Source organism: Haliotis rubra, unplaced genomic scaffold (genome assembly GCF_003918875.1).
Source record: "Haliotis rubra isolate DU_JTF1 unplaced genomic scaffold, ASM391887v1 Scf50, whole genome shotgun sequence".
NCBI classification, from domain to species: Eukaryota; Metazoa; Mollusca; class Gastropoda; order Lepetellida; family Haliotidae; genus Haliotis; species Haliotis rubra.
Genome location: NW_025767191.1, coordinates 1,902,771 through 1,926,438, shown reverse-complemented (window position 1 = coordinate 1,926,438; position 23,668 = coordinate 1,902,771). Strand labels below are relative to the sequence as shown.

At 41.9% G+C, this 23,668-nt stretch overlaps 1 protein-coding gene across 1 annotated transcript in view; it reads right to left on the bottom strand.

Moving 5' to 3' along the window:
* LOC124291875 (protogenin A-like) overlaps positions 1–19,545 on the bottom strand; it is a 256,918-nt gene extending 237,373 nt beyond the window's left edge. Inside the window, exon 1 of the mRNA XM_046728940.1 lies at positions 19,209–19,545. The gene's annotated coding sequence lies outside the window, so the exon portion shown is untranslated. The remainder of the gene's footprint in view (positions 1–19,208) is intronic.
* Between the last annotated feature and the right edge of the window lie 4,123 nt (positions 19,546–23,668).

The following is a 23,668-nucleotide window of genomic DNA, read 5'->3' as shown; positions in this document are numbered from 1 at the left end:
GCACATTGGTTGCTGAAGACTTATTCTACCCCGGGTCTTCACGGGTCTGATCAGGTATCAGAGGATACAAGGTGATCAGGTATGAGATGATAACACTGATAACAATGTCCAGGCATCAGAGGATATAAGGTGATCAGGTATCAGAGGATATAAGGTGATCAGGTATGAGATGATATAAGGTGATCAGGCATCAGAGGATACAAGGTGATCAGGTATAAGATGATATAAGGTGATCAGGTATGAGATGATATAAGGTGATCAGGCATCAGAGGATACAAGGTGATCAGGTATAAGATGATACAAGGTGATCAGGTATGGATGATATAAGGTGATCAGGTATCAGAGGATATAGGTAGGAGGATATAAGGTGATCAGGTATGAGATGATATAAGGTGATCAGGCATCAGAGGATATAAGGTGATCAGGTATGAGATGATACAAGGTGATCAGGTATGAGATGATAACACTGATAACAATGTCAAGGTATCAAAGGATACAAGGTGATCAGGTATGGGATGATATAAGGTGATCAGGTATGGGATGATATAAGGTGATCAGGTATCAGATGATATAAGGTGATCAGGTATGGGATGATATAAGGTGATCAGGTATCAGAGGATATAAGGTGATCAGGTATGAGATGATATAAGGTGATCTGGTATTAGAGGATACAAGGTGATCAGGTATGAGATGATATAAGGTGATCAGGTATTAGAGGATACAAGGTGATCAGGTATCAGAGGATATAAGGTGATCAGGCATCAGAGGATACAAGGTGATCAGGTATGAGATGATATAAGGTGATCAGGTATTAGAGGATACAAGGTGATCAGGTATGAGATGATATAAGGTGATCAGGTATGAGATGATAACACTGATAACAATGTCCAGGTATCAGAGGATACAAGGTGATCAGGTATGGGATGATATAAGGTGATCAGGTATCAGAGGATACAAGGTGATCAGGTATGAGATGATAACACTGATAACAATGTCCAGGCATCAGAGGACACAATATTTCTGTCATTAGATGATAGATATATTCATCCTTGAGATGATAACAATATTTAGTCATTAGATGATACAACAATGTTATCACAGGATATAACAATTTTCAGCCAAAAGAATATAACAATGTTCAGTGTTGAGATAATAGTGATATTCAGCCATGAGATGACAACTATGTTCAGTTAGGAGATGATAACATTGTTCAGTTATGAGATGATAACAATGTTCAGTAATGAGATAACAATGTTCAGTAATGAGATGACAACAATGTTCTTTAATGAGATGACAACAATGTTCAGTTGTGAGATAATAGTGATGTTCAGTCAGGAGATGATAACAATGTTCAGTAATGAGATGATAACAATATTTAGTAATTAGATGACAACAATGTTCTTTAATGAGATGACGACAATGTTCAGTTGTGAGATAATAGTGATGGTCAGTAATGAGATGACAACAATGTTCAGTTGTGAGATAATAGTGATGTTCGGTCAGGAGATGATAACAAAGTTCAGTAATGAGATGACAACAATGTTCAGTCATGAGGTGACAACAATGTTCAGCCATGAGGTGACAACAATGTTCAGCCATGAGGTGACAACAATGTTCAGCCATGAGGTGACAACAATGTTCAGCCATGAGGTGACAACAATGTGCAGCCATGAGGTGACAACAATGTGCAGCTGTGAGACCAGTTGATACGATTATGCATCCATGGATGAGTGTTTTCAATCACACTTTCACACATGCCTCTTGCTCACAGCAAGCTATCCAACTGTCATAGGATAAAACGCACTTCAATTTTCAATTTTCATCACTGTATTTTGTTGCATCTGAATCACATATTTATGATACAGCCCACTGCAACGTTCATGTGCCCCTTTGTTCCATTGCAATAACAACATGTGATGGTGTGCCTATTAAGTTGCCAATATAATAAAAGGGTTGTTTTTTATGAATTCTCTCCATATCTGCACTGTCAAATGATGAACCAATATTCACAGTGTGCGTACACATTTTCCCATCGCTGTTTACCGCTGTTTACCACTGTTTACCGCTGTTTACCACTGTTATGCTTCTGAGGTTAAGGAATTCAAATGTTTCAACTTTTTAATGAACTAAACTGATATTGGTGATATTATTTTACTGAATACACATGAATGAAAGACTGATTGCAAAATGTGTTGTAGAATCATTGTCACAGATAACTATTAACTAGACAGTTGATCAAGTTTTGCTACTTGTAACCCGGATTGAGTTGTCAGTACTGATTACATTGTCACTGTAGCATCAAATTTACACCAGAATATTTATGAACAATACCAGTGTGGCTTATGTGCCAGCCATAACCACTGTCATTTCTCCTCATAAACACAAGCTACAATTATCCTTCCTCATTGTGATACAATAGTGATGAAGAGGAGTTTGTTTACATGTTAATGCATCTCACTAAACGTTGTGTGAGATACACACAAGACATGAATGCTGGTTTACCTTAGAGTGGCAGCAGTCAGCAGATACTGTCAGTCCCTGCAGCGGGCAGACACACCAGTACCCGTGTCCATTACTCCAGACAGGTGGTCATTACAGCACCTCAACTATATCCACACTGATACTCCTTATTGGCCTTCTAACCGCATACCGCCAGATCGCATGGTCCTGTTACACGATTAACGACAGCAGTGTAACTCGGCGCTCTGACTGGCACAGTGATCTGCAGCAGCTACAACAGCGTGCTAGCCAGACGCAGTGAGTTCAATGATTTCCTGGTCGCATTCAGCCCACAGGTGCCCACAAACCTCATCCCCCCCTCCCTACAGTCCATGGTGGAATACTGGATTGTTGGGTTCTTTCATTTACAGGGAAATCATGATTGGCGGATTCTCCCACTATTTGATGGAAGCGTTGTATTATGCAGTTATTGTGATACGAGGCTCCACAAGTCATCCATGAGTTGATGCTTTCTATGCAGTGGTTTCATCTTGAATAATCACACTTTTACATATATGTCAGCTTCGTATATTACACATCAGATATATCAAGCGAAGTATTGACATTCCAAGGAAGATGGGGGAACAAATTCATGGATGTTTTCCACAATCATGTAAGTGCTTGGATCAGCTCTAAATAACTGCCTCAACAGTTTCGTAAGAAATGTTAGCCATGAAACATGTTTAATTTAACTTCACCATCCCCTCAAACACTGATGTCCTGTCAACATACTGGCCCTATGTGCGCCACCACTCCTATCTTGTCAACCCATCCACCAGCCATGTCCACCATCATCATATCTTGTCAACCCATCCACTGGCCAAGTCCACCACCATCATATCTCACCAACCAATCCACCGACCCTGTCCACCACCATCCATATCTCACCAACCCATCCACTGGCCCTGTAAACCACCACCCATATCTCACCAACCCATCCACTGGCCCTGTCCACTACCATCCATATCTCACCAACCCATCCACTGGCCCTGTCCACCACCACCCATATCTCACCAACCTATCCACTGGCCCTGTCCACCACCACCCATATCTCACCAACCCATCTACTGGCCTCTGTCCACCACCACTCCCCATATCTCACCAACCCATCCACTGGCCTTGTCCCACCACCACCTACACATCCATATCTCACCAACCCATCCACTGGCCAAGTCCACCACCATCATATCTCACCAACCCATCCACCGACCCTGTCCACCACCATCATATCTCACCAACCCATCCACTGGAACTGTCAACCACCACCAATATCTCACCAACCCATCCACTGGCCCTGCCCACTACCATCCATATCTCACCAACCCATCCACCGGCCCTGTCCACTACCATCATATCTCACCAACCCATCCACTGGCCCTGTCCACTACCATCCATATCTCACCAACCCATCGACTGGCCCTGTCCACTACCATCATATCTCACCAACCCATCCTCTGGCCCTGTCCACTACCACCCATATTTCACCAACCCATCCACTGGCCCTGTCCCCACCACCACCCATATCTCACCAACCTATCCATCCACTGGCCCTGTCCACCACCACCCATATCTCACCAACCCATCCACTGGCCTTTGTCCACCACCACCACATATCTCACCAACCTATCCACTGGCCCTGTCCACTACCATCCATATCTCACCAACCCATCTACTGCCCTGTCCACCACCACCCATACCAACTCTCTTGTCAACCAATCCTCTGGCCCTGTCCACCACCACTTGTCAATATCTTGTCAATCCATCTACCTATCCACCCTGTCCACCACCATCCATATCTCAACAACCCATCCACCAACCCTGTCCACCACCATCCATATCTCACCAACCCATCCACTGGCCTTGTCCACCACCACCCATATCTCACCAACCCATCCACCGACCCTGTCCACCACCATCATATCTTGTCAACCCATCCACTGGCCCTGTCAACCACCACCCATATCTCACCAACCCATCCACTGGCCCTGTCCACCACCACCCATATCTCACCAACCCATCCACTGGCCCTGTCCACCACCACCCATATCTCACCAACCCATCCACTGGCCCTGTCCACCACCACCCATATCTCACCAACCCATCCACTGGCCTTGTCCACCACCACCCATATCTCACCAACCCATCCACTGGCCAAGTCCACCACCATCATATCTCACCAACCCATCCACCGACCCTGTCCACCACCATCCATATCTTGTCAACCCACCCACCAGCATTGTCCACCACCACCATATCTCACCAACCCATCCACTGGAACTGTCAACCACCACCACCCATATCTCACCAACCCATCCACTGGCCCTGCCCACTACCATCCATATCTCACCAACCCATCTATCGGCCCTGTCCACCACCACCAATATCTTGTCAACCCATCCACTGGCCCTGTCCACCACCATCCATATCTCACCAACCCATCCACCAACCCTGTCCACCACCATCCATATCTCACCAACCCATCCACTGGCCTTGTCCACCACCACCCATATCTCACCAACCTATCCACTGGCCCTGTCCACTACCATCCATATCTCACCAACCCATCCACTGGCCCTGTCCACTACCATCCATATCTCAACAACCCGTCCACCGCCATCTATATCTCACCAACCCATCCACCAGCCTTGTCCACTACCACCCATATCTCACCAACCTATCTACCGGCCCTGTCCACCACCACCCATATCTAACCAACCCATCCACTGGCCCTGTCCACCACCATCCATATCTCACCACCCAATCCACCCCGTCCACCATCATCCATACCTGTGTAATGCGTGTGTAATGTTTAGAGGTAAGAATGTAACACCTGTATTCTGAAGCCGGTTGTGCTGTCTTGAGTACTCTGCACACATGCAATAACTAAACGCCAGTGCTATCTGCTATCATGATGGTGATGGTTGTCTCCACAGCTGTCACAGACCTTTATCAACACTCTCATGCTGCTCCAGTTCTTCCACATACTATTTTTTAAAGTTGTGGATGAATAAAACATCAGACACTATCAAACATAAAATAATATTTTCATGACATGCATGGTATCATGACAGCAGATCTAATGACAACTCACAGAAAGAGGAATATACATGATAACATTGTGCCTTTGTTCAATACACATCACATCACTGACCTACCATAAAGTGTTTGCCTATATAGATATGTAGATAATTATTTTCATCTAAAGTTTTTGACACCATTTGGAAACATACATGACCTTGTGCAGATATACATGACCTTGTGGAGATATATATAACCTTGTTGAGATATACATGACCTTGTGCAGATATATATGACCTTGTGCAGATATACATGACCTTGTGGAGATATACATGACCTTGTTGAGATATATATGACCTTGTGCCTTGTGCAGATATACATGACCTTGTGCAGATATACATGACCTTGTGGAGATATACATGACCTTGTAGAGATATACATGACCTTGTGGAGTCACAGCTGCCACTTTGTGCAGATATACATGACCTTGTGCAGATATACATGACCTTGTGGAGATATACGTGACCTTGTGGAGATATACATGACCTTGTAGAGATATACATGACCTTGTGGAGTCACAGCTGCCACCTTGTGGAGATATACATGACCTTGAGGAGATATTGCTTGAGGCAACACAGACATATAGGCTACAAGTCCCTTGCAACATTTGGTGCTTGAGGCAACACAGACATATAGGCAACAAGTCCTTTGCAACATTTGGTGCTTGTGGCAACACAGACATATAGGCTACAAGTCCTTTGCAACATTTGGTGCTTGAGGCAACACAGACATTTAGGCTACAAGTCCCTTGCAACATTTAGTGCTTGGTGCAACACAGACATATAGGCTACAAGTCCCTTGCAACATTTAGTGCTTGGTGCAACACAGACATATAGGCTACAAGTCCCTTGCAACATTAGGTGCTTGAGGCAACACAGATATATAGGCTACAAGTCCCTTGCAACATTTGGTGCTTGAGGCAACACAGATATATAGGCTACAAGTCCCTTGCAACATTTGGTGCTTGAGGCAACACAGACATATAGGTTAATGGTGCACACAGTATCACATGGTGCTAATGGCGCACACAGTATCATGTGGTGCTAATGGTACACACAGTATCTCATGGTACTAATGGTACACAGTATCATGTGGTGCTAATGGTGCACACAGTATCATGTGGCGCTAATGATGCACACAGTATCATGTGGCGCTAATGATGCACACAGTATCATGTGGTACTAATGGTGCACAGTTTCACATGGTGCTGATGGTACACATAGTATCACGTGGTGCTAATGGTACACACAGTATCACGTGGTACTAATGGTACACAGTTTTACATGGTGCTAATGGTACACATAGTATCACGTGGTACTAATGGTACACACAGTATCACGTGGTACTAATGGTACACGCAGTATCATGTGATGACAGATGAACACAAAGAGGGGGGCATGTTACTGTTGCAAAATCATCATATCAGTCACTGCTTCAAAAAACAGAAGAAGCAAATAACCGTTTATGCTTAAGGTAGACACAGCATTTCTTGGAAACAATCATTTTTTGATGATTTTCTGGAAGAATGTCTCTTGTCAATCCCAAGTGCCCTGGTGAATATCCCATCATGATGAGTCCGTAGAGGATGATCATGTCACCAGTGATTAATGAAAGCCACATCCCCAGGGTGTGAATGTTTAAGATGGAGAAGCCCAAGCCGATTTGCTTACTTGGCACAAAGATATATCTGCAGTTAATCAATGCTAACTTGTTAGAGAGGCCATGGCACCATATATATATTTAATAGTCATTCAGGGAGCCATGGTAAAACACAATTCCGTTCTGGCTTGTACAATTTGGTGTTCTTTGTAATTTCCCAATGTTGTAGTTACAGTCATTGCTGCTGGGAAGACACTTGGGAACTAAACATCCATTATCTGCCATATCTGCCTGTACCAATGTCCCTTTGACTGTCACTTTGTCTTAAGGAATGCCATGGTGACAAGAAAAATAATTGATGAGTTTTTTCAACACTCTTAAAAAATTCAAAGTGTGTCATTGTGTGGAATTGGGGTATATACATTTCATTTGAAGACAAAGCTTCACTTCAGTTATAATTGGTTTAGACCTTGTACATTTTGCTATATTTGGGAGAATCCCTGTGAATATTCAGTACATGTCATCAATGATTTCCTGGAGTACTGCAAACCAGCCTTAACTGCAACTGTAAGTTTATCAGCTGCCTCCATATCCAGCCTTACTGCAACAGTAAGGCCATGCTACAGCTGCCTACATATCCAGCCTTACTGCAACAGTAAGGCCATGCTACAGCTGCCTACATATCCAGCCTTAATTACATCAGTAAGGCCATGCTACAGCTGCCTTCATATCCAGCCTTTATTACAACAGTAAGGCCATGCTACAGCTGCCTTTATATCCAGCCTTAATTACAACAGTAAGGCCATGCTACATCTGTCTTCATATCCAGTCTTAATTACAACAGTAAGGCCATGCTTACAGCAACAGTAAGGCCTACATGCCTACATCCAGCCTTAATTACAACAGTAAGGCCATGCTACAGCTGCCTTTATATCCAGCCTTTATTACAACAACAGTATATCCAGCCATGCTACAGCTGCCTACATATCCAGCCTTAATTACAACAGTAAGGCCATGCTACAGCTGCCTTTATATCCAGCCTTTATTACAACAGTAAGGCCATGCTACAGCTGCCTTCATATCCAGCCTTTATTACAACAGTAAGGCCATGCTACAGCTGTCTATCCAGCCTTATTACAACAGTAAGGCCATGCTACAGCTGCTCTTATATCCAGCCTTTATTACAACAGTAAGGCCATGCTACAGCTGCCTTTATATCCAGCCTTTATTACAACAGTAAGGCCATGCTACAGCTGCTTCATATCCAGCCTTTATTACAACAGTAAGGCCATGCTACAGCTGCTTTCATATCCAGCCTTAATTACAACAGTAAGGCCATGCTACAGCTGCTTTCATATCCAGCCTTAATTACAACAGTAAGGCCATACTACAGCTGCCTTCATATCCAGCCTTAATTACAACAGTAAGGCCATGCTACAGCTGCCTTCATATCCAGCCTTAATTACAACAGTAAGGCCATGCTACAGCTGCCTTCATATCCAGCCTTTATTACAACAGTAAGGCCATGCTACAGCTGTCTTCATATCCAGCCTTTATTACAACAGTAAGGCCATGCTACAGCTGCCTTTATATCCAGCCTTAATTACAACAGTAAGGCCATGCTACAGCTGCCTTCATATCCAGCCTTTAATAACAACAGTAAGGCCATGCTATCTGTCTTCATATCCAGACTTAATTCTGTAAACTTACTGTTTGAGAGGTTTTCTAGAAGTTGTAAGCAATAGGAATGACAAGACGTTATGGATGACGGGTATTGGTGTGAAAGAATATACAAATCGAGTACTGTAAATTTATCATAAACATGACATTTCTTAGTATACAGACAACACTGATTTATCAAAACATCCCCAATTTCCTATGAAAAGGAACAATTACATTTATTGTTAGTAATTGTTAGTAAACTTACCTCTGGATTATGGTTGCCTAATTCTGTGGTTTCCACAGACACATACAGAATGAAGTGAAAACTTTAACACTAAGTCATAGCTATCCCTAGTGGTATAACCTTCCAACTGACAGAGTTACCTCCCCCTGAACTAGATGTCACTGTATAGTAGTTTGAAAATCCTCACAAATTTTATGAAAAACAGTTTAAAAAACAGGTGGGGAGGAAGGGCGGGACCTTTACCCCATAATCCAGAGGTAAGTTTACTAACAATTAGTCTAACAATAAATGTAATTGTTCCTAATTAAGGCGTAAACATTCCCTCTGGATTATGGTTGCCTGAATCCCACATACGGATGGAGGGCTATCCCTAGAAGAATAGTCCTGAAGCATACCATACCACTAGTGAGATATTCTCCATGATCAAAATCCTCTAAGGATAACTATGACTTAGTAGTAAATAATTCACTGGTGAAATATAATATTGGATCATTGTCCACTGGAATATAACTTCCGTCCAAATATTGAGTAGTCTCTAATTATCAACCGAATTATACTACTCTTAAGATGAATTAATATTGATAATTTCAATTGACAACTTCCTCCGAATTCTGTCATCTCATGACGTCACTTCCCATTTATGACGTCACTTCTGGTTAATATCGTCATTTCCTGTCTATGATGTCACTTCCTGTCTATGATGTCACTTCCTGTCTCTGACGTCACTTCCGGTTGATTCCCCAAATCCTTAAGATTAATTCCGTAATAAATAGAGACTACTCCCTTTTAATACTCAACCACCACCTGAGTTCGGTTAGTATCTATAATAGGGATAAACGTAACTGTGACCTACCTGATAAATACTTCTGTCTCTTGACACATGATCCAATCCCTGATACTACTACAAACACACACACACCCCTTTTAATAGGTACTAGGCGGAGGAAAGGAGTTGTGCCGCTACTAACGGACCCAGGGACTTAAGGCCTTCCATTGAAGAGGCTACATCTCTTAAATAAAAAATGTATAAATGTGTTTGAGGACTTCCATTGACAACTAGCCACCACTCGTTCAACTGAAACTGAACCCCATGCCGCTACTGATGATGCTAATGCCCTAATCTCATGAGGTGAGAACCTAACATTAACTGATTCTTGATCCAAGTCTCAGTAAGCATAGGCGATTGTCTTCCTGAGCCATGAAGAAATTGTATTCTTAGATATGTCTGTATTAACATTTGTTTTACAGGAGAGGAAGAGATGACGATTCCGTCTAAAACTAGATGTGCGCTGTATATGCCATCTGAGAGCTCGGATCGGACAAAGTAGTCTTGATCTGTCAGATCTAGAGGCAGGGGCAGACAGAGCTGGTATTCTGTAGACTCTGTGTCCTAACAAACCATCAGACATTGACTGATTCTTGGCTGTAAATTCAGGCACCGTCCTACAAGTCATCATCTTATACCCTTCCGAGAATGCAATAGATTTAAAGTCAATAGCGTGCAGTTCTGACACTCTTGAAGGCCACTCTTGAAGGCAAAGGCCAGTAGAAAAGCAGTTTTAAAACTCAAGTATTTTAAGGAAGTGCCTTGCATAGGTTCAAATGGTGACTTCTGTAGAGCCTGTAGCACCAAACATAGATCCCACTTAGGAAATAATGACGGCGATGACACATCCTTGATCTGAAAAGATCTAATAATCCTGTGTAAAGAATGATCAGATCCTACAGATAGTCCTTGTAAGTCCATGACTGAAGCAATCGCTGATATATAGCCTTCAATAGTATTATGTTTTAATTTTTTAACCATCCTGAGATATATAAGAAAATCCGCTATGATAGGTATGGTGACTGGAATATTGAGTAGTCGTTGCTCTCTTCTCCACTGGATGAAGACATTCCACTTAGTGTCATACAGTGCTGCCGTTGAAGGTCTGATAGACTCGGAGATAGCCGAAATTGCTTGTTCATTAAATCCCTGCTCCTTGAGGGAACTATAGATAGTCTCCACACGTGAAGAGCTAGTAGGTTTACATTTTTGTGGTATCTGACCGACTTGGGCAGACTGAGAAGATTGTCCCAACAAGGCAGTGGTAAGGGTTTGTCCATCAATATTTGAAGAAGGTCCGTGAACCATGTTCTGGTCGGCCATGCTGGAGCTACCGGATAGACTACACAGTTGTGTTGGGCGATCTTGGCTAGTACTTCCAGTATCAATTTGAACGGAGGAAAGGCATAAGCTATCAGATTTTCCCATGAGATTGACTGGGCATCCACTGCACAGGCTGTCAGATCCGGAACAGGACTCACAAATGTAGATAGGCGATTGTTCCTTGCTGTCGCAAAGAGATCTATGGATGGTGTTTCCCATTTCTCCATGATGAGTTTAAAAGCCTCCATATTCGAAGTCCATTCTGTTGATATCACTCTGTCCTGTCTTGAGAGAGAGTCTGCCAAAATATTCACCTTTCCCGGAATGTGACGAGCTTTAATAAAACTTTTCATGGAATCTGCTACTTTGAAAAGTTCCTTCGTAATCTGTAGTAGACGATGAGATTTGGTTCCGCCCTGTTTGTTTATATAGGCTACTACTGTGCTGTTGTCTGTCACTAACATAATGTTCTTCTGATGCAGGTTCCAAGACCAATGAGAAAGAGCTTTTACCAGTGCTAACATCTCCAGACAGTTGATATGAAGATTGCTTTCCTGTTGAGACCACAGCCCCTGAACTTGATGTTCGTTGACATGAGCGCCCCATCCTGAGTTTGAGGCGTCCGCATATAGAGTGACGTCTGGAGGAGGAAGACGAAAATGTACTCCTGGAAGCACGTTGCTGTCCACCACAAAAATTCCTGACGAATCATGAAGGGAGGAGATACCATAGTTTCTAAGTCCAGATCCCTGAACCCATTGATCCATATTTGCGGTTCGCGAAGATGAATCCTGCCCCTCATCGTGAAATCCTGGATAGACGTAAGAGATCCCAGCAGGGACATCCATGTCCGAATTGATGCGGCCTTGCTTGCTAACAGATTGAAAATCTTGGTCCGGATCTTGTACCAACAATCCTGAGGTGTAAAAATTCGGGATGTCTTGGCATCCAGGATGGCTCCCAGATACTTGATTTTTGATGTGGGGACTAGTTCTGACTTGACCGGGTGTACAATAACGCCTAGATGTCTGAACAAGTGGAGTATAAACTTGGTCTGTTTTAAAAGAGTCTGAGTAATTATATTCCTTGCCAGGAAATCGTCCAAGTACCCGTGGATAGCTATCTGACGATGATGTAGGAACGCTAAAATGGGATTGATGATCACTGTGAAAAGCCAAGGAGCTAGAGAAATTCCGAAAGGTATAACACAGAATTGAAATCTCCGTCTGTTTACCGCGAAACGAAGGTACTTCTGAGAACGAGGATGTATTGGTACATGAAGATAAGCATTGTTCAGGTCTATGCTGATGAATTTAGAATTTGGTTGGATAAGAGTTCTCAAATCGATCAGGGATTCCATCTTGAATTTGGGAGGTTTCCTTAAATATTCCTTGTTTAACACTTTCAAGTCTATAATCATCCTCATCTCCTCCATGTCTTTCTTGGGAACTAGAAATACCGGGGAGTAGAACCCGCATGACTGGTCTGATGGCGGAATCTCCACTATGGCCTGCTTGTCTAACAGTTGTTGAATGGCCATTACTGCTCCCGCTAGACGATCCCCTTGCAGGAAAAACGTCTCCCTACCGGCTGATAGGTTACTGGAGGTAGACTCTCCCATGGTAGCATGTAACATTTCTCTATGACTAATAGGATCCAGCTGTCCGAGGTGATCTGTGTCCAATTCTCCACATATTGTGCTAGCCACCCCCCTACGGGAGATTGGGATACCGGTAGAATAAATTCGAAGTCTGTTTCCAAATCGAGGGGCATTTCCAAATCGTAAGGCTGAGTAAACTGGACTATTTGATTGGAGTCAAAACTTTCTAGATCCCGCTCTGGCGCCACGAAAATACCAGGTGCCTCTACCCCTGCCCCTAGAGGATGAGTAGCCACGAGTTGAAGATGGTGATGACGAGGAGAAATTACACGATCTAGAATCTCCTGCCCTGTCAAATACTGAACGTTGCAGTGGCTCCTGACGTCTGTGAGAAGGTTGGCGGGAAATAGTAGCAGATACATCCCTCCTCGGTCTGGACTGAGGTTTATTCCTGCTTTGTGACAGTAAAGCTGAAGCCAATCTCTGATTCAGATTATGTGATGTAAAAGCATCCTTAACTTGAATAGCCTGACCACATTGTCCATGAAAAAGAGATTCTGAGTCCAAGGGCTGTTGAAATAAAACATCTTTAGCTGTCTCTGGTAGACTTCTAATTGAATCTAACTTATGAAATCTCTCCATGGCTGTTAAATGTCCAAGTGTACACAGCTGATTGTGAGTTGCATCGGCTATAGATTGATATACCACATCTAAGAATGAGTGCGCCATGGATACTTCTTCGGCTGACATGGATACTAATGTGTCCTTCTTTACTCCTTCATAATCTTGGAATAAAGGTGGTAATAATGCCCGGACTCCCGCAGCAAACCAGTTGTTATAGGATAGTATGTCCAAGGATGAACGGGCGGCCCCATCAATGTCCTTGAGATCCTTGGATGAACAGGAAAATGGAGAATCCCTAGCAGCTCTAGCATCCTGTAGCTGTGCGAAATTCTTGTCCATATGCGGAGCATAAAGTGGAATCAGTCTATCGTGAATAGCATACACTGGCTTTTGAATAATCTTGGGTAACGCATTAAGTGAAGTCGCCTTGGAGAGGCTCAAATTGTAAGAATCCAACGCCGACTAAAGTGCTGACATCCTGACGATCCCAGTTCTACTGGTAACTCCCGTTCCGGCTCCTCAGGCTGTGGCAGGACCGTGCTAGGATAAAGTCCATGGATTAACTCCACCTTTTCCCTAAGAGACCATCCATGAACAAAATCTTCGGCCGAAGTATCCATAGGCTGTCAATAATTCCTCCTTCATAACGAATTCTGGTTGAGAGAGAGGATAAATGGAAGTAGCTTCCGAATCCGAGAGGTCCGGTACAAGCGGTAAAAACGGTGGCTTATCAGTGTCAAAATTATCCATGGCTCCCGTGGAAATCCCGCTTGGCACGTGGCTACTGGACTGCTGGTCCTGGACACCGCTAACCCCCGTGGCAGCCGTGGCTCGCTGATTAAATCAAAGGTGGGCGACGCAAGCCGAGGGCATGGAGTCAGTCCCGCTAGGATATGACTGCAGCACATTCCCCGCGTGGGATAAGGTAGCAGGCTTTGAGTGACTGGGATCAAGCGTGACCGCCTTACTCCCAGGAACAAGGGACACGGCTTGTTTTGCCTGGAGCGCAATTAAAGCCTGCCTGGGGTCAGCCAGGTTGACCCCGTCCCTGTCACATGAAGCCCCTGGGTTCCCCCAGTGTGGGGAACAGCCTTCTGATCCGGTCGTAAGGTGATACCCGGCTTTCCCAGGTAGAGCACCCCCGAGTTTCACAGAAACTGACTCTTGCCCCCGGCACTTGCCATTGTCAACCCAGTCAGTGCGACCACCGGTCGTCTAGCCGTACATAATGCCATCATGAAACAGTTTTTGTAAAGAATTCATCTTGGTCTCATTCCTCATTTCCATATCATACATGGACTGACTAACTGAGGCTTGCAACTCTGACTTAAACGATGCAAATAAATCCGAGATAGCAGAAATGTCCAAATGAGATGCATCCGATTTAGATCTAGATCTAGATTTTGATTTTGATTCAGATCTCTGTGAAGATGGCGGGGACCCCGAAGTGGATTTTTTACTTTTGCTTGCCTCCGACGACGGGGAGCTCTTACGTTTCTTAGTCTGAGATCTTGCAGAATCCATACTTAACCACTCAACCTCTGATAATTCTGAACACAGAAGGCAGCGATCTTGCAAGGTACAATGATTACCAGTAAAACAAGAAATACAGAGAGAATGGGGGTCTAAATCCGACATGAACTTCTGACATTGCACACACTTATTCTTAGCCATAGCTTATAGTTAGACAAAGGAAAAAAGGGCGGGAAAATATATATCAAGTACAAACGTAAAAAATAATATAAAATACGATGTCCAAAGGACTAATGTCGACAACACTAACCTATATAGGGATGGATCAGTGTAGAAAACAAGCTGATAGAAGTAAATTTTTCACTCCACTCTATACACGTGTACAGTGTATACCATACAGAAAATTTTGTGAGGATTTTCAAACTACTATACAGTGACATCTAGGTCAGGGGGAGGTAACTCTGTCAGTTGGAAGGGCATACCACTAGGGATAGCTATGACTTAGTGTTACTGACTGACTGACTGAGTTTAGTTTTACGCCGCTTTTAGCAATATTCCAGCAATATCACGGCAGGGGACACCAGAAATGGGCTTAACACATTGGACTTAGTGTTAAAATTTTCACCTCATTCTGTATGTGTCTGTGGAAACCACAGAATTAGGCAACCATAATCCAGAGGGAATGTTTACGCCTTAATTCTAGTATTTAATGCATTTAGGCACTCTGCAGTTGCAAATATTTTATCACATTCAGAGAAGCATGAATGTTATTTTAAAAACACAAATGTTGTTACAGTCATTTGTGCTTGTTGGCCAGTCTCTACTGACATCTATAGATGTTATTGAGGTGAGGCGAAATTGGGTTTAACGTCGTGCTTGAGAATATTTTGCTCATATGACCACGTGCATGCGTGTGTGTGTACATGTGCGGCTGCTTGTACTAGCCCAGACTGAAGATGGTTTTATAGTGCTAGCCCACTGAAATACCATGCCGCAGTGAAGCATGAATACCCCACTCAGACACATTATACTGACTCCGAGCCGACCAGTCCTTGTTGCACCCATAAATGCCGAGCGACAGGCAGGGACCAAAAAGTACCATATTTTAACGTCTTTTGGTATGACGCAGTCGGGGATCGAACCCGTGACCTTCCGCTCTCCGGGCGGACGCTCTAACCACTACACCATGGATGCGGTCATAGATGTTATTGTGTCAGATACAATGTATAGTGACAAAAAGTATCATCAACATGAGTAGAATCAAATGATGGTCCTGATACCAACCAAAGTTCAAATAAAAGACATTGAGAAACTTGCATGGTGACAACGCAGGCAGTGAACGATCAACTACCAGATCACTGGAGCATACAAGGTCAAACAGTTTCTGGGATATCCCAATTAATTGGTAAATAATACAATGGGTGTTTTTTATGTGAGCTATGATCAAACAAACTAAATAGACCCTTGTTTTAAATTTGGGTTTGAGAGACGAAATATCTCCAAATTTGCAGACAACCCCTGTCTGTGACATAATATCTGGAAAATACATACTGGAAAAATGATGTTAGAGTTCATCATCTTTATATACTAGAGCGGTATTGGTATCAGTATTCAAGTTGAAATATCTTATGCAGAGGTCAGACGAAGTGCACCATGTTTGTTTTTCGTATGTAAAATGCAATATAACACTGCATGTGTGCTGTCCTGAGTTGAAAATAATGAACAGTATCACTTGTAATTAGGATGGGTAAATATTCATAAATCATTTATTATATTCTGCAATTTTTATGACGCGACTCATTGGAATAAATGTAATGGTATCATTTGAACAAAATATGTGGTGACATTGTATCACAAACATTTTTGAATATTAGAGAGACACTGTAACTGGACATGCGACTATTGAAATCGATTAGCACAAATTTTATGATTTATTCAGGTTCATATTCAAGTAATTCAGGTAAATTCAAGAAAAGTTACATTATTTATGCTTGCTTTGGACTAATACTCTGTATGCTTGAAAATATCAGCTTATTTGGGATAAAAATGTGTATTTTTCTGTTAAGTATTGATGTGCAAAATATTGGTTCAGTTGTTCCGTATTTAATTACGCTCACCCTGTTCACAACGCTTTATGATGAAATTAATTCAGCAGGCTAAAGTTAAAAAGAAAAGTGAAAACAAGCCTAGAGAAATAAATATACAATTAAACGTTTGAAATCTGATTTCAGGAATGAGCCAGAGTCATAACTTGATACATTATCTCACAGCTGAGATAGTTATGGCTTTTAGTGGAGTCTTGTGATAGGTGCTGCAGCCACAATTCTTTAATCAGACATTTTAATATACATTGATAAACTTGACACGTAACTGAACAAAGGCAAGGAATACCAGTCTGCTTCAACGCAACATCATGCTGAGGCAAGGTTTGTTTCATGTGTTAAGGATTATTTCGAGCAAATTTGATTGATTGAGGAGGGAAAATAAAAATATCAGTCCAGATCAATATTTTTTATTGCATTACGGATTCAAGGAGCCAGACTGGAAAAAAAACACACCTTGAAAATAATCTACATTTTCTGACATATTATGTGCTTATGGGATCACAACTCTACAACACACAGCTCCTTGACATTGTGACAGTTATGTGGTTGGAGCAAACTCGTATACGACAAACAATATACAAACCTTACTTCACATGGTCAAGGTTCAGCTTCAGTGACATGTATCCTACTTCAGACACCATTGTGTATGACATGTATCTAACTCCACACACTGAGTATGACATGTATCCTACTTCAGACACATTGTGTATGACATATATCTTACTTCAGACACATTGTGTATGACATGTATCCTACTTCAAACACATTGTGTATAACAAATATCTTTCAGACCGATTATGTATGACATGTATCCTACTTCAGACACATTGTGTATGACATGTATCTTTCAGATACATTGTGTATGACATGTATCCTACTTCGGACACATTGTGTATGACATGTATCCTACTTCAGACACATTGTGTATGACATGTATCCTACTTCGGACAAATTGTACATGACATGTATCCTACTTCAAACACATTGTGTATGACATGTATCTTCAGACACCACTGTGTATGACATGTAGCCTACCTCAGACACATTGTGTATGACAAGTATCTTTCAGATACATTGTGTATGACATGTATCCTACTTCAAACACATTGTGTATGACATGTATCCTACTTCGGACAAATTGTACATGACATGTATCCTACTTCAAACACATTGTGTATGACATGTATCTTCAGACACCACTGTGTATGACATGTAGCCTACCTCAGACACATTGTGTATGACAAGTATCTTTCAGATACATTGTGTATGACATGTATCCTACTTCAAACACATTGTGTATGACATGTATCTTCAGACACCACTGTGTATGACATGTAGCCTACCTCAGACACATTGTGTATGACAAGTATCTTTCAGATACATTGTGTATGACATGTATCCTACTTCTGACAAATAGTGCATGACATGTATCCTACTTCAGACACATTGTGTACGACATGTATCCTACTTCAGACATATTGTGTATGACATGTATCCTACTTCAGACATATTGTGTATGACATGTATCCTACTTCAGACACATTGTGTATGACATGTATCTTTCAGATACATTGTGTATGACATGTATCCTACTTTGGAAAAATTGTGCATGACATGTATCCTACTTCAGACACATTGTGTATGACATGTATCTTCAGACACCACTGTGTATGACATATAGCCTACCTCAGACACATTGTGTATGACATGTACACTAATTCAGACACACTGTGTATGAGGATAATTGAAACTGGTTTAGTTACTCATTGTTTGTGGTTAGTGCAGCAGCCAGGTCACTGTCTTGCCAGTTGGTAAGTGTATTAATTCCCCAAATGACAGTGAACCTGACTTCAGGCTTGATCCTACATTCCTTCTAAAACTGCCCCAACTCTTGAGTGGAGAAACATTATCGCATGAGTAATAACAGCAAATCAATACAACTATCTCTTGACGCATGCAAATTTGAACATGAATGAGCGCTACATTGTCCCTGAGTAGCCATCATGCTTGTGTCAACTGTCAATAGTAATTCAGTAAAAATCTATGCCAGTTGTTTCTGTTGTTGCAGCGAGAGGCTCCACATAAAGTGATATGGATGGATTACCAACATGGCCATAACATCCATCGATACAGCAGTTGTTTCAGCATGACAGTAAAACTAAATGCTTCACTTACTTTGTCAAAGGAGAATAATCCATGTTGCATGACCCATAGCTTCAGTCAACAAAATGTGACAGAAGAACAAAGTATTGACGTCCCAATCTGACAAGATGTTTGGAGAACATTGAAAATGGTTGCAATCATTCAACAAGCGAACAAGGCTGTTTGCTACTGCCTGTGAAAGACAATTGTTCTGGAACCAACCTCTGGAGGCAGCGGGCAGGCTTTATGCGTATGTTACACTGTCAATCAATTGTTCATAGTTCACACTACAACAGTTGTCAATGAGAGGAAGCTGAATGCTTCAGTGACTCGCCGATACAAGTCTGCAGTTATATAGTCTCTACCCAGACAGGTGAGTAGGACAGACAGCACTTAATTAATTTCTCTTATCATATGTTAACTGAATAACTGCACATAAATTCAGTATCTGGCCATCAAGGTGGTACTTAATGTTTCTTTTTTCAACTTGATAATCAATACAAGGAGATCGGTTGTCACAAAAGCCTAAAGCCGGATTGCTGTGCTACAGAGTAAGTGTTCAGATTTAATAAGAAGAGCTAATATTGGAATCTGTTGAAGAAAGTCTTTTAATCATCTTTATCAACAGATCAATTCATCCAATATTGAAATGCTCAGTATTTCAGTCCCTAATTAAGTCTGACGCTCAGATAAGAAATATTTATGCTGTTTCAAAAACACATTTAATACATTTCCACAGACAGGTAATTATGCCCTTCTCAGCCACTCATGAGTGATGCTTCTACCATTAGCCAATCACAGCTTTCAAGTCTTTCTTTCAGCAAGTCTCTTGTCCTTTTACATTTAAGTATTTATGGTCCATTTCGTAATATAAACTTTTGTATGTAATTATAGGTCAGTGATTGCAACATTTTTATAATAATTATAAAACGTCCTGAAACATTTATCTGTTTCTTCATCCTCATGGTGCTAGTAATCAATTCCAACATATGAGGATGATGAGACAGAGGAGATGGCACGTTTCCCTGCAGACGTACTCCAGTCAATATGGATGAATTCAGATGCAACATTAGCATTAGTAAAGGGCAGTTTTGAATCCTAATCATTATCAAAGATGATTTTTAATATTACCAACACAATTACACCATGAGGCATCATAATGCAGGCAAACTGTATGCATAGCAAGCATGGGACATGTAACCATAGAGATGCATCATTAACTGCACTGTTACAACCAGACCAGCAGGTTTAATTCCGATCCTTGAGCCCCAGTTGTTGTGTGTGATGCCATCCATACAAGGAGGTGAATACAGGACTATACAAAGTCAAACATATAGCAGCAGCAATTATGTAAAGTAAAAAGCTCTATTATATGTGTCAGTGCACTCACAATGCGCAGTCCCCATCCCTATATCTCAAATAGAATTAAGAGCTGACAGGAATTCAGTGTTTTTCAAAAAGTATACAGTCAACACATGGCAAGCTTATTACACATAGTCATGTTCTAAACCCTTGAATTGGTCTTGTGTCGCTCTGTAGAAGGCACTGACAATCTTCTACAAAATGTCTCATTCATAAAATTCTCTAACTATAAACTCTGCTATGTTTTTGAACAACCAACTGATGTAATTATTATCACACTTTGTGTAATAATCTGGACCCATACTGAAACCTCAGTCTCCACAATACAGCATGGTTATTCATGTGCAGTTTAGTTCTGTGAGGTTTAGTATTGTAGGGCTTAGGATTGTGAGGTTTATTCTTGCTGAAGTTAGTGTTGTAGGGCTTAGAAATGTGAGGTTTATTCTTGCTGAGGTTAGTGTTGTAGGGCTTAGAAATGTAAGCTTTATTCTTGCTGAGGTCAGTGTTGTTAGGTTTAATGTAGTGAGCTAAAGAGTTGGGTTTAGTGTAGTTAGGTTTTGTGTTGCTGGGTTAACTGTTGTGAGTTTAAGCAGAGTCAGGTTAAGTGTAGGTAACGTTTAGTGTTGCAGGGTTAATTCTGTGAGCTCAAGTACAGTGAAATTAAGTGTAGTCAAGGTTTAGTGTTGCAGGGTTAATTGTTTTGAGCTTAAGCAGAGTCAGGTTAAGTATACTTAGGTTTAGAGCTGTAGGGCTAATTGTTATGAGCTTAAGTTGAGTCAGGTTAAATGTTGTTAATGTTTAGCGTTATAGGGCTAATTGTTATGAGCTGAAGCAGAGTCAGGTTAAGTGTACTTAGGTTTAGTGTTGTAGGGTTAAGTTTGTGAGCTTAAGCATAGTGAGATTAAGTGTAGTTAAGGTTTAGTGTTGCAGGGTTAATTGTTTTGAGCTTAAGTAGAGTCGGGTTAAGTATAGTTAAGGTGAGGTGAGGTGAAATTGGGTTTAACGTCGTGCTTGTGAATAATTCACTCATATGACGACGTGCATGCGTGTGTATGTGTATGTGCGGCTGCTTGTACTAGCCCAGACTTAAGCTGGTTTTATAGTGCTAGCTCACTGAGATACCATGCCGCAGTGAAGCATGAATACCCCACTCAGACACATTATACTGACTCCGAGCCGACCAGTCCTTGTTGTACCCATTTATGCCAAGCACCAGGCAGGGACCAACAAGTACCATATTTTAACGTCTTTTGGTATGACGCGGTCAGGGATCGAACCCGTGACCTTCCGCTCTCCCGGGTGGACGCTCTAACCACTACACCACGGAGGCGGTCAGTATAGTTAAGGTTTCGTGTTATAGGGTTAATTGTTTTTAGCTTAAGTAGAGTCAGGTTAAGTGAAGACCATTGTGATGGTGTTGGTGTTGCAGCAATCAAGAAAGGGTTGTGTGCTGTTCCAGACATGTGTATATATATCAAGACAACTTATTCACCAACTATCTGATGGCACTGAATAAAACATTTCTGGTTCCTGTATTTCCTGTATTTCACTTCAAGAATGTGTCCAGCAATAGAATTAAGTGACACATGCATAGTTCCATTGATGAACACATATACTATAAGAAATAAAAGAATACCCAATTTTACACATAACTTGTTAATCTGTCATTGCTGGTAGATATTGCAACACAGAGCCTTCCAGTTGTGGTGCTTTTCAACTTGTTTTTAGTAGTACATTTCACCACCTATATCTAAACATAACTCTGTAGATCCTGTTTCTTCATTAACACCTGCTAAATAGTCACATCGTTTTCAGCAAGATTAAAGTGCAATAAATCTTATTTATTAATCGAGCTGTCAACCAAGAAATGTTGTCCCATAAAGCTGTCAAGTTAAAACAGATATTCAGTGTGCTTGATAGTGATCTTCTTTCATAAGGCCAACAGGCTCAGGAAGAACTGGCACACTACTTCTATGACTGGCAACTGAGCACCATCTTCTGTCTGCAGGCTGCCAGTCATATACTCAGGGAATGAAATAAGTGAACACATGCAAACAGGACTTTATCCCTGGGTGAGGACAAGCACAAATACCAACGCCAACAGTTCCCTCCATCAGAAGATGGTGTTTTATAATCAGCAGATAACAAAACAATAAATGGGGGCAGTTACATGTTTCTGACCTTGAATCAGTCAAGATTACAGATTACTCCTACTTAATTCATCCAACCAAATAATAGAAGGGTAGATTTGTAATTTCCTTGAACGCTGTCTGTATGACAGAGCAATTAAAATGCCAATAAACATGCCTGAGGAACTAATAATTTCAGATTAAATTTAAACTGCTCACATTCACAGACGCTGCAATCTCCAGTCCTGGTGACAATTCCTGTCAGCTGTGAAATTAAGGTCAATAATGTGAGGTATCACTATGTAAATCTCACTCCTGGCTGTGGACAGTGTTGTCTCACCACTGTTTTGTCACCACGGTTGTGTCACCACTGTTGAGTCACCACTGTTTTGTCACCACGGTTGTGTCACCAATGTTGTATCACCACAGTTGTGTCACCAATGTTGTGTCACCACTGTTTTGTCACAACAGTTGGGTCACCACGGTTGGGTCACCACGGTTGGGTCACCAATGTTTTATCACAACGGTTGTGTCACCACTGTTGTATTACCACGGTTGTGTCACCAATGTTGTGTCACCACTGTTTTGTCACAACGGTTGGGTCACCACGGTTGGGTCACCACGGTTGGGTCACCAATGTTTTATCACAACGGTTGTGTCACCACTGTTGTATTACCACGGTTGTGTCACCAATGTTGTGTCACCATGGTTGGGTCACCACTGTTTTGTCACAACGGTTGTGTCACCAAAGTTGTGTCACCAGTGTTGTGTCACCAATGTTGTGTCACCACTGTTTTGTCACCAATGGTGTGTCACCACTGTTTTGTCACCACGGTTGTGTCACCAATGTTGTGTCACCACTGTTTGAATGATGCCTCTGACACACAGAGGGTGCACTGATAGTATCAGATGTGCAGAATCACATTGCCACAAAACACACACATCTCTCCCATTCAATGTTTCACGGCGTAATTTCATGTAATTGCAATATTCATATCCTGT